The sequence below is a fragment of the Sorex fumeus genome, unplaced genomic scaffold (genome assembly GCF_029834395.1).
Source record: "Sorex fumeus unplaced genomic scaffold, SorFum_2.1 ptg000002l, whole genome shotgun sequence".
Classification (NCBI taxonomy): Eukaryota; Metazoa; Chordata; class Mammalia; order Eulipotyphla; family Soricidae; genus Sorex; species Sorex fumeus.
Genome location: NW_026606059.1, coordinates 39,135,129 through 39,147,819, shown reverse-complemented (window position 1 = coordinate 39,147,819; position 12,691 = coordinate 39,135,129). Strand labels below are relative to the sequence as shown.

Below are 12,691 nucleotides of genomic sequence, written 5' to 3'. Positions count from 1 at the left end.
AGAGGTAAATGTATTGACGAACTAAGGGTAGGTAATATGTACAAATGGAGATTGTTAGTGACTGAGTAAGGGTCTTTGTCTCTTGGATGACTGTGTTTTTTGCATATTTGCTTCAGATTTTCTCCTCTTACAAAGATTTTTCTTTTTTTATTCTAAGCAGTATGCCTAAATGTGACTACATGAGTCCTGATTCGATGGTCCCTTCCTATTTGATACACAACAAATACTAACCAGAAACTCTGTTTTCCAATTTATACCCAAGATTCCAACTGTCCACCTTTCTCCCATCTCCCTTTATGTGGCAGGTGGACATTCTGGTTCTCCAAAGCTGTGGGTGGAGAGTCAGAGTACTGTGACCAGCTGCTCTTAAACAGGTTGTGGCCACATATTCTTCAAAAGATGATGGGAACAGTTTGGCACATTGCCTCCTGTTCACTCTGCACATGCTACATATGTTAGAAATTATAATCTAGACTTTTTTAAAAAGGAGGATATCATATTTCTCTTTTTCATTGATAGTTGATTTAACTTCAGGTAAACAAACTTTTTTCCTTTTTATTAAAATAAGAACAGAACTAACTATAACAAAATAGATTCTTTCAGTTGTCATTAAACCATTTCCCTACTAAATTATCCCTTCCATATTTTTGGTATAATATAATATTCCTTAGTTGTTCAATATGACTATTAAAAAGAAGAATTGTTTTACTGAATGCCTTAAAGCACCCTGGAGGAGTAAGCATAAATTAAGTGCAATTTGTCTAACAGCATCTTAAAACAGATGCTGTCCATGTAGTCTTTTCAAATATTAGTGTTCAAATATGTATATTACAGGTGATGATGATGTACATAGATAGATAATTATTCCTTTCTCCTTCAATATAATTTGGATCTTACGGGTATTAAAAAAAACAACTAAGAATGAGAAATCAATGAGAATTTTAACAAATGGAGTAATCACAGGAGGCTTAAACCACCGCCTGCCAATAGCAGCATAAGCCAGGAGTCCTGAGGAGCTCTCAAGCACAACGCTAAGGAGTACAGGAGGTAGATGGCTTCATCTCTACCTGACGTAAGTAGTTCTATCACTGAAAGTGATGCCATATGGCAATCTGTTTTTTGGTATGAAAATAATTTCAGTTTGTAAAACTTTGTAAAACTATGTTTATATGTTTAAACAAAATGTTAGTACATCTTAGAAGTGCTAATATTACTACTCTTCAGTCTATTAAACCCTCTCTACCTTTTCACCTTATTACACTACTATCCTTGGATAGTTCCAGTTCTGTATTTAGATTAAGATTTTGTTTTTGTTGAATGTTGTTCCTTTCCCTTTTTTTTGTAACAAGAAGGAAAACCATCCATATTTGTTTTTCTCTATCAGACTTATATCAGTTAGCATGATCCAGTTTATACATGTGGTGAAAGGTAAAATTCCTTCTTTTCTGACAGCTGAGCGTTATCTCAGTCTATTTGTTATTGGCACTGAAGTTACTTTCCCTCAAATTTCAACAATTTTAAATAGTTTTGCAATGAACATACATGTCCATATATCTTTTTGAATGAGTACTTTTGTATTATTGGGCCAGATACCTAGATGGAATTTCTGGGTTATATGGTAGTTCTCTTTTAAATATTTTGAGAAATGCCCATGGAGTTTTATGTAAAAGGTGAAATGATTAACATTTCTGCCAATAGTGAGTAAGGAATACTTTTACTCTGCTTGTTTTCTCAGGCATTTGGATAGAGAAAATGTGAGGTGTGAGGTGAGGTGTGAGGTGACTTCTTACTGTAAAGTTGATTAATTATTTCCTGATACACATAATGAGACTGACGCGCTGAACGCGCCCGATCGCGTCTGATCTCGGAAGCTAAGCAGGGTCGGGCCTGGTTAGTACTTGGATGGGAGACCGCCTGGGAATACCGGGTGCCGTAGGCCTTTAAAGGGCTGGGGCCATAGCACAGCGGGTAGGGCGTTCGCCTTACACGCGGCCAACATGGCCGACCCGCGTTCGATTCCTCCGCCCCTCTCGGAGAGCCCGGCAAGCTACCGAGAGTATTCGATATGCCAGACACAGTAACAACAAAGTCTCCAATGGAGACGTTACTGGGCCCGCTCGAGCAAATCGACGATCAACGAAAGGGCCTTTACCTTACCTTACCTTACACATAAAATGAGAGTTTTTTAGGGTGGAGAGTGTTGACTCATTTATATTGCTCTCATTTTCCCCTTTCTATTCTTTGTTGCTTCTGGTGGTTCTTAGAGGATAATGGAAATCAAATCTGGCTCTTCTGCATACAAAGCATATACACTAGATCTCTGTGCTATCTCCCCTACTTTCTTGTTTTACTTATTTGCTTTTTTTAAAAAAAGATTTAAATTTTGTTTATTAAATCACAAAGCTTTCATGATTGAGTTTCAGTCATAAAATGATCAAAAACCCATCCCTCCACCAGTGTACATTCCCACCACCAATGTCCCCAGTATCCCTCCCCCTCCCAAGCCCACTCCATGCTTCTTTGGAAGACAAGTTCCTTCTTACTCTCTCTCTACTTTTGGTCATCATGGTTTGCAATACAGATACTGAGAGGCTATCATGTTTAATCCTTTATCTACTTTCAACACCATCTCCCATTCCAAGCGATCCCTCCAAACACCATTGACTTAGTGATCCCTTCTCTATCCCAGCTCCTTTCTCCCCCAACTCATGAGGCAGGCTTTCAACCAATGGAGTAATTTTCCTGGTCATTTTCTTTATTGTCTGTGGGTGTTAGTCTTATGTTGTGTTTTTTATTTTATATTCCACAAATGGGTGCAGTCATTCTATGTCTGTCCCTCTTTGCTTTTTGATTATCATTTGTGTGAGAATAACAGTGCTTGGAGAGTACGACTAGGTCAGTTCTCAGCCAGCCATAGGGTGCTAGGAATTGAATCTAGAACTCCAACATGCAAAATATACATCCAACCTTTTGAGATATATATCACCTGCTGTATGTCTTTTTTTTGCTAAAGCATCTGTTCAGCATTTTTGTGGCGTTATAACTTTTGTTATTGAGTTTTGTGAGTTTTACAAATTTTGAATATTAGATCTTTGTCAGATGTATGGGGAGTGAATATTCTCTCTCATGCACTCAAATATCTCTTTCATTAAATGACACTTTATTTTCATTGTGTAGAATATTTTAAATGTGACTTCACTCGTTTGTTTAGTATCACTTTGTGTTTCCCATGTTAATGGTGTCAAATCCTCAATGATTTCCTGGAAGCCAATGTCATGGAATGTTGTAGTGTAGTTCAAAGTTAGGGAGCATTATGATGCATGTTTTTCCCTCTATACTAATTTGACTATTGGGGATCTTTTTCAGTTCTATACAAATTTTAGCACTATTTGATCTATTTTCTTTAGTAATGTCATTGGAATTTTGATAGGAATCGCTTTGAATATTTACTTTGATTGCTTTGGTTAGGAATGCCATTTTAATAACATTAATCATTCTAATTTCTATTTTCTTTAACAGTGACATTATTTTCAGTGTACAACTTTTGTCTTACTTATTTCTAGATTCTTAATTATTTTTAAGTGGGACTGTGTTCTTAATTTTTTTTCTGTTTCACTGGTTGCATGTACAGACCAGGTAAATTTGGGGCATTAATTTTTATTAGCCTGCACTTTATGTAATGGTCTAATGTTTCTAATAATTTTTAGAGAACTATTTATGGCTTTTATTTATATTATTTTGTCATCTACCAATAGTTGCAGTTTTATTTCTTTTCAAATTTGGACCCCTTTTATTTCTTTTCTTACCTAATTTTTATGACTAAGACTTCCAAAAGTAAGTTCAATAATAGTGATGAGTGAACATTCTTTTAGTTTTGTTTGTTTTTGTTTTGTTGGGCCACACCTGGCAGTGCTCAGAGCTTACACCTGGCTCCGTACACAGGAATCCTTCCTGGTGGTGGTGTTCAGAAAAGCATATATGGTGCTGTAGACTGAAACTGGGTCAGCTACATATAAAGCAAGCATTCCATTACAGTACTATCTATCTGGTTCCTCTTATTCTGTTCTCAGTTTGGAGTTAAATGATTCAGCTTTTTCACTAAGTATGATATGAGTAGTGGGTTTGTCATATATGATCTTTATTTTATTGAGGTATGTTTTATTTATCCCATTTTATTGAGTGTTTATTATAAATGGATATTAAATCTTGAAGATTTCTCTGTATCAAATAATTCATGTGATTATTTGATGTTCTTATTTTATTTGTTGCTACTATATATATCACATTAACAATTTATATATGTTGAATTATCATTGGGGCTGGAGCGCTAGCACAGCGGTTAGGGCGTTTGCCTTGCATGCAGCCAACATGGCTGACCTGAGTTCGATTCCTCCACCTCTCTCGGAGAGCCTGGCAAGCTACCGAGAGTAATTCACCTGCACAGCAAAGCCTGGCAAACTACCTGTGGCGTATTTGATATGCCAAACACAGTAACAACAGAGTCTCACAATCGAGACGTTACTGGGCCCGCTCAAGCAAATCAAAGAACAATGGGAGGACAGGGACAGTGACAGTGAATTATCATTGAATACAGTAAAAAGAAAATAAATTACACTTGATTATTATTAGATCCCTTTAACATCTTATTTAATGTTCTGTTGAATTTGATTCACTAAAATTGGGAAAGAGTTGTTTGGAGACCACACCAACTGGTCCTCAGTGATTACTCTTGTGGTGTTTGGGTACCAAATACAAATGGTTTGTTTAGTTCAAGGCAAGCACTTTACCCACTGTACGAGTTATCTGGCCATGATCCACTATTTGTTTTTAGTCATTATAGACTATAACAAAAGAAACCTAGACATTACTTTATGCTTTTAAGAATCTATCTTGGGGGCCAGAATGATAGTACAATGGGAAGGGCATTTACCTTGACACAGCCAACCCATGGCTGATCCACAGTATCCTATATGGCCCCATGTGCACAGCCAGGAGTGATTCCTGAGTGCAGAGCCAGGAGTATACCTGTGCGACTCAAAATGCCAAAAAAAAAAAAAATGTTTATCTTGAATGTAGAACCTAATGAGGACTATATTCCTATTCATGTGATTAATAATTCTTTTGTATATAATATGAAATATGAGTTAGTTATTGTTATAACAAGTAAAAAGAATAAAAAATTCTAGTAGTTTACCAGAAGGAAATACTGTCTTTAGAATTTCTAGAGAAAATTTTCCAGGAAAACCATGATATTTGTGAAAAGAATTTTAAATTTTATGTGTTTTAGAAAGTAAATAACAGTTAAAAAAGGGTTTGATACACACACACACACACACATATATATACACATATATATAGGACATTCTATAAAATGGTAGATTAATGTTGGCATAAAACTTAGCAGAGTATTTTTATTTAGTTTTTCAAGATTTTCTCAGCCATTTTAGTATTGATATGAATTTCAGAAAAGATATGTCAATTTCCATTGAAGTATACTCTGGTATTTTTATTTCCTTTGTACTGAATTTCTAAGTCAACCTCAAGATTTTGGTAGTAGACTAACAACTGTATATTTTTCCTTTCTTCAACTTTAGTTCTAGTTTGCTAATTTTTAAAAACCCTTTCAGTAGTACTATAAGTACAAACTAATAACATTGGTAATAGTGTAAAAATTTAAAAAGTTAATTTTTAACCCATTTTCCCTTATGAGATATAAATCTATTTATTTATTACGACACCATGACTTACGTAGTTATTCATAATAGAGTTGTTTCAGTTATACAGTGTTCCAAATACCTGTCCCACAATTAATGTTCCCTAACTCCACCAGTGTTCTGTGGTTTCCTCTTATCTCTCAGTCTAACTCCTTGGCAAACATAATATTTTATTCCATATTACTTGCTTTAACAGAACTTAAAGAAAAAGGAAAGAGAATTATTCAAAAATAAATCAACAAGTCAATTTGTAGTGATTAATTCCCACATATTTTTAACTGACGTAAATAAAGAAATTCAAATTATTACATACAATATAGTTTACTGAAAATTCTCATTTATATAACTAACTTTTCAACTTTGGCATCAAAAATATATTGCATTAAATTTTATTTTGTACTTGGATCTTATTGTGGCAATCCTCATATCTTTCTTGTCATAAATGAAACTTACATATTTCCCTCTTTGGCAGAAATTTAACAAATTTATTTCATATTACTTGGCCCAAAAAAAAAACCCTCAAAAGAATTACAAATAGAATTATCAGAAAACAAATCAATAAAAGTTAATTTGTGATGGTTAATTGCTATATGTTTTTAACTTCTCTTCATCTAGTAGAGAACAATCTTATACTAAATTATATGTATATGAGGTAGGGCGTTTGCCTTACAAGCGGCCAACATGGCCGACCCGAGTTCGATTCCTCCGCCCCTCTCGGAGAGCCCGGCAAGCTACCGAGAGTATTCGATATGCCAGACACCGTAACAACAAAAGTCTCCAATGGAGACGTTACTGGGCCCGCTCGAGCAAATCGACGATCAACGGGAGGGCCTTTACCTTTACCTATGATCCTTATGAATGTCACGATAAATATGTATGTGATTATATGTATATGATTGTCATGAATATCATGAACGACAAAAACCATTCATGAATGCCGTACTCAATGCCACATGTTGTGAAATTTCTCCTATCATTTAAGAAATTCTTTTAATGCTTCTTGCAAAACTGTTTTCAAGGCCACAAATTCCTGAAACTATTGCCTGACAATGAAGTTCCTTCAAGTCTATAGTTCCTTCAAGTCTAAATGATAATCTATTTGAGTAGAGCATTTTTGGGAAGGCATTTATTTTGTTGAGTTTATATGCTATCTCTTGTATCACTTGTCATCCCGTTAATCTTCGATTTGTTCGAGCAGGTGCTAGTAAATAAAAATGCATGTCTATAAAAAAGTCTAGTTCATGTAAGAGTAGGCCCAGAGTGATCACTTGATCACTTGACATCCCGTTACTCATTGATTTTCTCGAGCAGGCACCTGCAACGTCTCCATTCCACGTGATCTTTTGATGTCCCATGGAATCCAGCCGGTAATAGCTCTACTCCCGTGATTGCCTCTAAATCTCTTTATGTGTCCAGCCCATTTGATTTTCGACGCCTTGGCAAACGAGACAGCGTCCCTGATTCTTGATCATAGACAGAGGTTGGAACTCCGGATTCTTTCTCTCATCTGAGTGCTCCCAGTTTTGTAAATATAAAAACTTCTTGTATTTGCAAAAATAAATATAAATATACTTGTAATACTCCCAAATTGCAAACATTTGAGATATTTTAAAACAGAAAATGAAAAAATAAATGGTATTTATTCATTCCATGTAAAACCATATGGCAATGAAAATGAACTCCTAATATATGAATTATCATGAAGGGATATCACAAAACAATGTTGAATGAAAGGAATCAGACACTAAGTAATTCCAATGATAAAGGTATATTTTATAAAATATTTTTCACAAGAAAAACAACTACATGTTGCTAGAAATCAGGATAAAGGAAAATTTTAACTCAAAAGACTTGTATAATGCAATCCTAATAAGAGTTCTATTTCTTTGAAAGTAGTTACAGGAGTGGATTCATTTTGTGATAAGTCATTGAACTGTACATAAATGATTTGCTCCATTTTTGCTTGCTTTAATCTGTAATCTGTTATACTTAATATCAGATTTTAATAAAAATCAGAGAATGCAACTTACTTCTGAATGTCCTTAGCTTTGACAATGAAATGAGCATATTAGAGAAAAGTCAAAGCCCTTTCTAGGAAATAGGATTACGTAGAGCTGCCCTTTACTTGATTAAGGATAGATCAGAGTCAATTGTATTTGACTATCTCCTAATATAAATCCATTTCAATATCTGGCAATATTTATTTAGTGGTTTTAGAAGAAGTATTCATGAGCTCTTGTGCCATCAAAGATCCTGGAGATCTTTCTTAGCTTTGTCATTCCTTTTAAATCTCTGTATGCAGTTGTCACCGGTTTTCTTATAACACACACTTTGTACAATGTGTGTGTCATCATCATCTCTAGTTTTTGAACAACAAAATAATAAGCTTAAACTGTACACTGCACCACTTAAGACAAGACTTTATAATTAATATGTTTCAAAACCAAGTATTCATTATATCTTTAAATACAATGAAATGACCTTATACTTTTAAAAGTTATGTGCTTTAAAATGTGCTATGACATGAGACATTAAGAACACAAAGTGATCAATGTTTAGTTTTTTTATTTACTTTTTAATTGAATCACTGTGAGATGTAGTTACAAAGCTTTTATGATTGAGTTTCAATCATACAATGATCAAACACCCATCCTTCTATAAATGTACATTTTCCAACATCAATGTCCCCAGCCACCCTATCCCATCACCCCCATCACCCCATGTCTCTGTGGCAGGAACCTTCCTTCTTTATCTGTCTCTCTCTCTACTTTGGGGGATCATGGTTTGCAATACAGATACTGAGAGGTCATCATGTTTGGCCCTTAGTCTACTTTCAGCACACATCTTCATCCCTAACAATTCCTCCAACCACCATAAAAAAATGCTTAGTGTTAAGGTCACTTACAATGTTTTTAAAACACATATTCAAATGCCTCAACCTTTATTGTTTGGTTTAGTTATACAGAATCTACCTGTGGTGTAAATCTAAATTTTAATCAACAACTGTGACTGATTATTGAATCTATTGGCATTGGGCCAGTGCAATTAAGAATGACAAGAATATGTGATACTTTAATTCTTAAGGAGGAAAAACTTTTCACAGCATGGAACAAGATTTCATACTCCTTAGAAATGAACAATGGTTTGATAAAGAGTAATTTCTTCTCAAAACACTGAAACACAAATACAGAAGAACTGAGATCTTCAAAAATTATGTTCAAAATACAAACACTATTTCTTCAAGAAGGAGCACTTCTTGAGTGAATAATTTCAGAAATTGGGAGAAGCTATAAGAATTGATAATTGGTACTGCTTATCCTCTTTTCTTTCCATCCCTGTCTCTCCTCACCATTAAGTATAGTTTGACCTTTGACCAGGGAAAATTAGATAATATGCAAGAAACTCAGAAACAATGTTTACCTTAAAATATAAGTTGAGAATTAAAAGAAAAAGTTAAAACCAAGTAGTTTGAAGTTATGTGGAACTATCATTTCTCAAAGGTCCTTATACTTATATTATTTGGACCTGATCTTCAATTAAATATTTTATATAAATTTGTACTCTCATTTTGAGCTTGAAACCTCTGTAACTTTCTAATTCATACTATATAAGCTGGAAAGTTCACATAGTTTTTATAGTCAATTTTATAAAATCAGAATGAAAGATGTTTTCTATCACTACTTAAAAATCAATCTATTCAATTGATCCATATTTCCAAACCTAAAGTTAATTTTGAAGTTTGATTTTATCATTCAATGTCATCATTACCCCCTCTATTTTATTTATTTTTCAAACATCAGAGTCACATTCCCAAAATAATGTCTAATAAAGTAACATGAAAATATTATTGGTGTTTTGAATGGGAACCACTTTTCAATACCACTTCTAAACATAAAGTAATTCCTTCTGCCGAAAGATTTTAGAATTGCCTCATTCTAAAATGAGTATTATGACCAGAGTATTATGAAACAGCTGATAGTGGTAAAGATAATATAGAGGATATTAAGTACAGGAACCCCAAACTCAGGTCAGATAGACAAATCATCACAGACAAACAGGAATTCCCATTATCTGGTAGAGAGTAGCCAGCATTTTGCAGAACTCTTCGTAGATAAGAAAAGCTTCTGACAGCAATACACTGATAAAGATATAGTTCTAAGGAATGAGAAATATATTTGCAAAGTCTTAAAAATCAAGTAGTCAAGGCTCTAAATGTAAGTGATAACCCAGTGAGATCATCTTGTGAAAGTCTTGCCAGACTCAGATGCTCCTCAAAAATCTCACTGGATCACACAGTTCAGTCAGGAGAAATTGGAGACTGAAGAGAGATTTAGGACCATTCCCATTTATCCTTTATTTGATTGTATACAATAGGCAAGATTTATGCATTTTTAAAGCATAATAATAAGTGCTCTTTAAGGTTTGTGGCAGTAGCTAGTTATTACAACTAATATTCTAGTGTAAAAAACTATGCACGCTGAAGGTTGTGTGTTTGCGGGCTCTCTGGACGGCTCTATCTCACCACCCGCGTTCGGTGCCCTAGAGCCGCTGTGTGTGGCCTGCATCAGGACGGCTGTTGGCCAAGGGTGGATGAAGGAAGAGATGAGGGCCAGATCGGTTGATCTTTGTAGCAGTTTATTACAAGGAAGTTTATCCCATAGAGAAAATTTATGTTATGGAGGGCCTAGATTCTCTCAAGCACAAGTTCTCCTTGCTAGTCTCTCGGTAGTCCATCTTTCAGCCCTGCTCTTTCATTCTCCAACTCCCTTCTAGTCTGGGCTGACACTCCACCCAGTCAGGTAGCCAAATCAACATAAGAAAGCCCTTCCTGACTGCTCAAGGTCAAGATACCTCTTAAGGTGTTTTTCTCTTTTCCTCAGTCCAATAAACTATCAACTATTCCTGAGGTTATGCAGGAAGGACAGAACAGTGTTATCCTACATTCTAGCATTCATATTAAGATGGAAAAAATAGTAACACCCTTTAGAGTATATATATGTATATATAACACACTTATGCATATATATTTGTATTTATTTTAATTAGGTATTCTAATAAGATATTTCTGATGTAGAGTCATATATGTTTTATTCTCACTGAGGCGTTAATATATTTTAAAAGAAAGGACCTAAACTTTGTTGCCTTTATTGTCTCTATTCTGAAATATTATGCACTATTTCTCTTCCTAGTTGTTTTAATTTTCAAATATGTTTATTAAGTAAATGGGTTGGAGCGATAGCACAGAGGGTAGGATGTTTGCCTTGCATGCAGCTGACCCAGGTTCGATTCCTCTGCCCCTCTCGGAGAGTCTGGCAAGTTACTGAGAGTATCTCACCCGCCCGGCAAAGCCTGGAAAGCTACGTGTGACAAATTCGATATGCCAAAAACAGTAATAACAAGTATCACAATTTGTTTTGAGATGTTACTGGTGCCTGCTTGAGCAAATCAATGAACAATGGGAGGACAGTGCTACAGTGTTACAGTTTTAATACTTTATTATAAAATTTAAATTTATTTAAAATAATTTAAATAACAAATATCTACATTTCATTTTACCTTATTTCTTTATTTTTTAAATAAAATAGGTTATCTTTAATAATTTCTCATATTCCTATATTTTTAAAATGTACGGTCCATTATTTTTTTAATCTCATCGAAAAAAATGTATGATATAATGGTATACAATTCTTCAAGACACTGGAGTTCATTTGAATAAATTTAATCTGTTAAGGCCTGTTTTTGTAATAGTCTTATTTTCGTTCCATTCCTAAATATTTGCATCCAAGTTAGCACTTTTCCCTGTGAAGTAGAATATAAAATAAACTAGGCTATTGATGGATTCTCTTCTTATTTCTGCCTTTAAGAATATTATTATTTTTCTTGTTCTGAACAGAATTAAGAGGCACTACTACTTCATTGTTTCTTTCATTAGATTGTAAGCTCCTGCTGGACAAGAATATGCATTGCCACATTTGTTATTTATATTTTTATGTTTTCCGGTATTCCCTAAGATACTAAGTGTGCAAAGGCTCTTTAGTGATTAAATACTTAATAGTTTATCTTGTCACTCATCACATTACAAAAGCTTCTGTCTCAAAGATGTTGGGAAAATGTCAGATATCTTTGGCTTGTCATCTCACCATCTGTTCTTCACTTTCAGACTCTTTTTGAAACTTTGCCTAGGCACATAGATGATTCACTTCTTTTCGATAGTGTTGATGACATTTCCCCAAGTGTTAAACCTCATGCTTGTGGTTAATCAATTCTTGGATCATACCATCATTCCAACCTGATGATTCTTGCTATAAAATCCTTGTATCTTGTGTCGAGTTTATAGATTGTGGTCTTCAGAGTTTTTCAAAAACATCTCACATTGGCTCACTGTAAGGATTACAGTTTGCCAGGTTTTCTATTGAAGTAAAAGGGCCCTCTTACCCTTTTACGCACTGCTTTTTATCTTCCATTCAGTGAACCAACTGTCATCAAGTCCTCTTTAATAGTGAAGTCTTTTTCAGGGATTTATGAGACTTACAAGAAAAGTAGACTAATGTTATGCTAAACATGGAGAAGGCCAATATTCTCAACAAGCTTTCATCAACAAGTCATTCATTCTGAACATTCTAATGAATGAAAGACTCTAGGGAATATTCAACTCTTTCTGAATGAAATAATTAAATGGCAGAATTGGAAGGAAACTTAGAAATAATTTAGCACATCCCTTTAATTTTACTTGGGAAAAATGAGACCAAGGAGATTGTGATATGCCCAAAGTATCTCTGTAAATTACAAAATGAAGAGTTGAAGCCAATGTTTCTAACAAAAGCCTGAGTACAGAACTCCTTCAATGAAACCCTATCATTCCTTTTGACTTTATTTTTTTTTACAAAATAGTTTGCAAGATTTGATAATGGCAAATTAAAGTGGCATGGAACAAATGAGTATGTTCTGACTGCAGTGTGGACTTTACAAGTAAAATA

General features: G+C 34.5%; 1 pseudogene; it reads left to right on the top strand.

Moving 5' to 3' along the window:
- The first annotated feature begins 1,820 nt into the window (after positions 1-1,820).
- LOC130023474 (uncharacterized) lies at positions 1,821-1,939 on the top strand (annotated as a pseudogene).
- Positions 1,940-12,691: the final 10,752 nt, after the last annotated feature.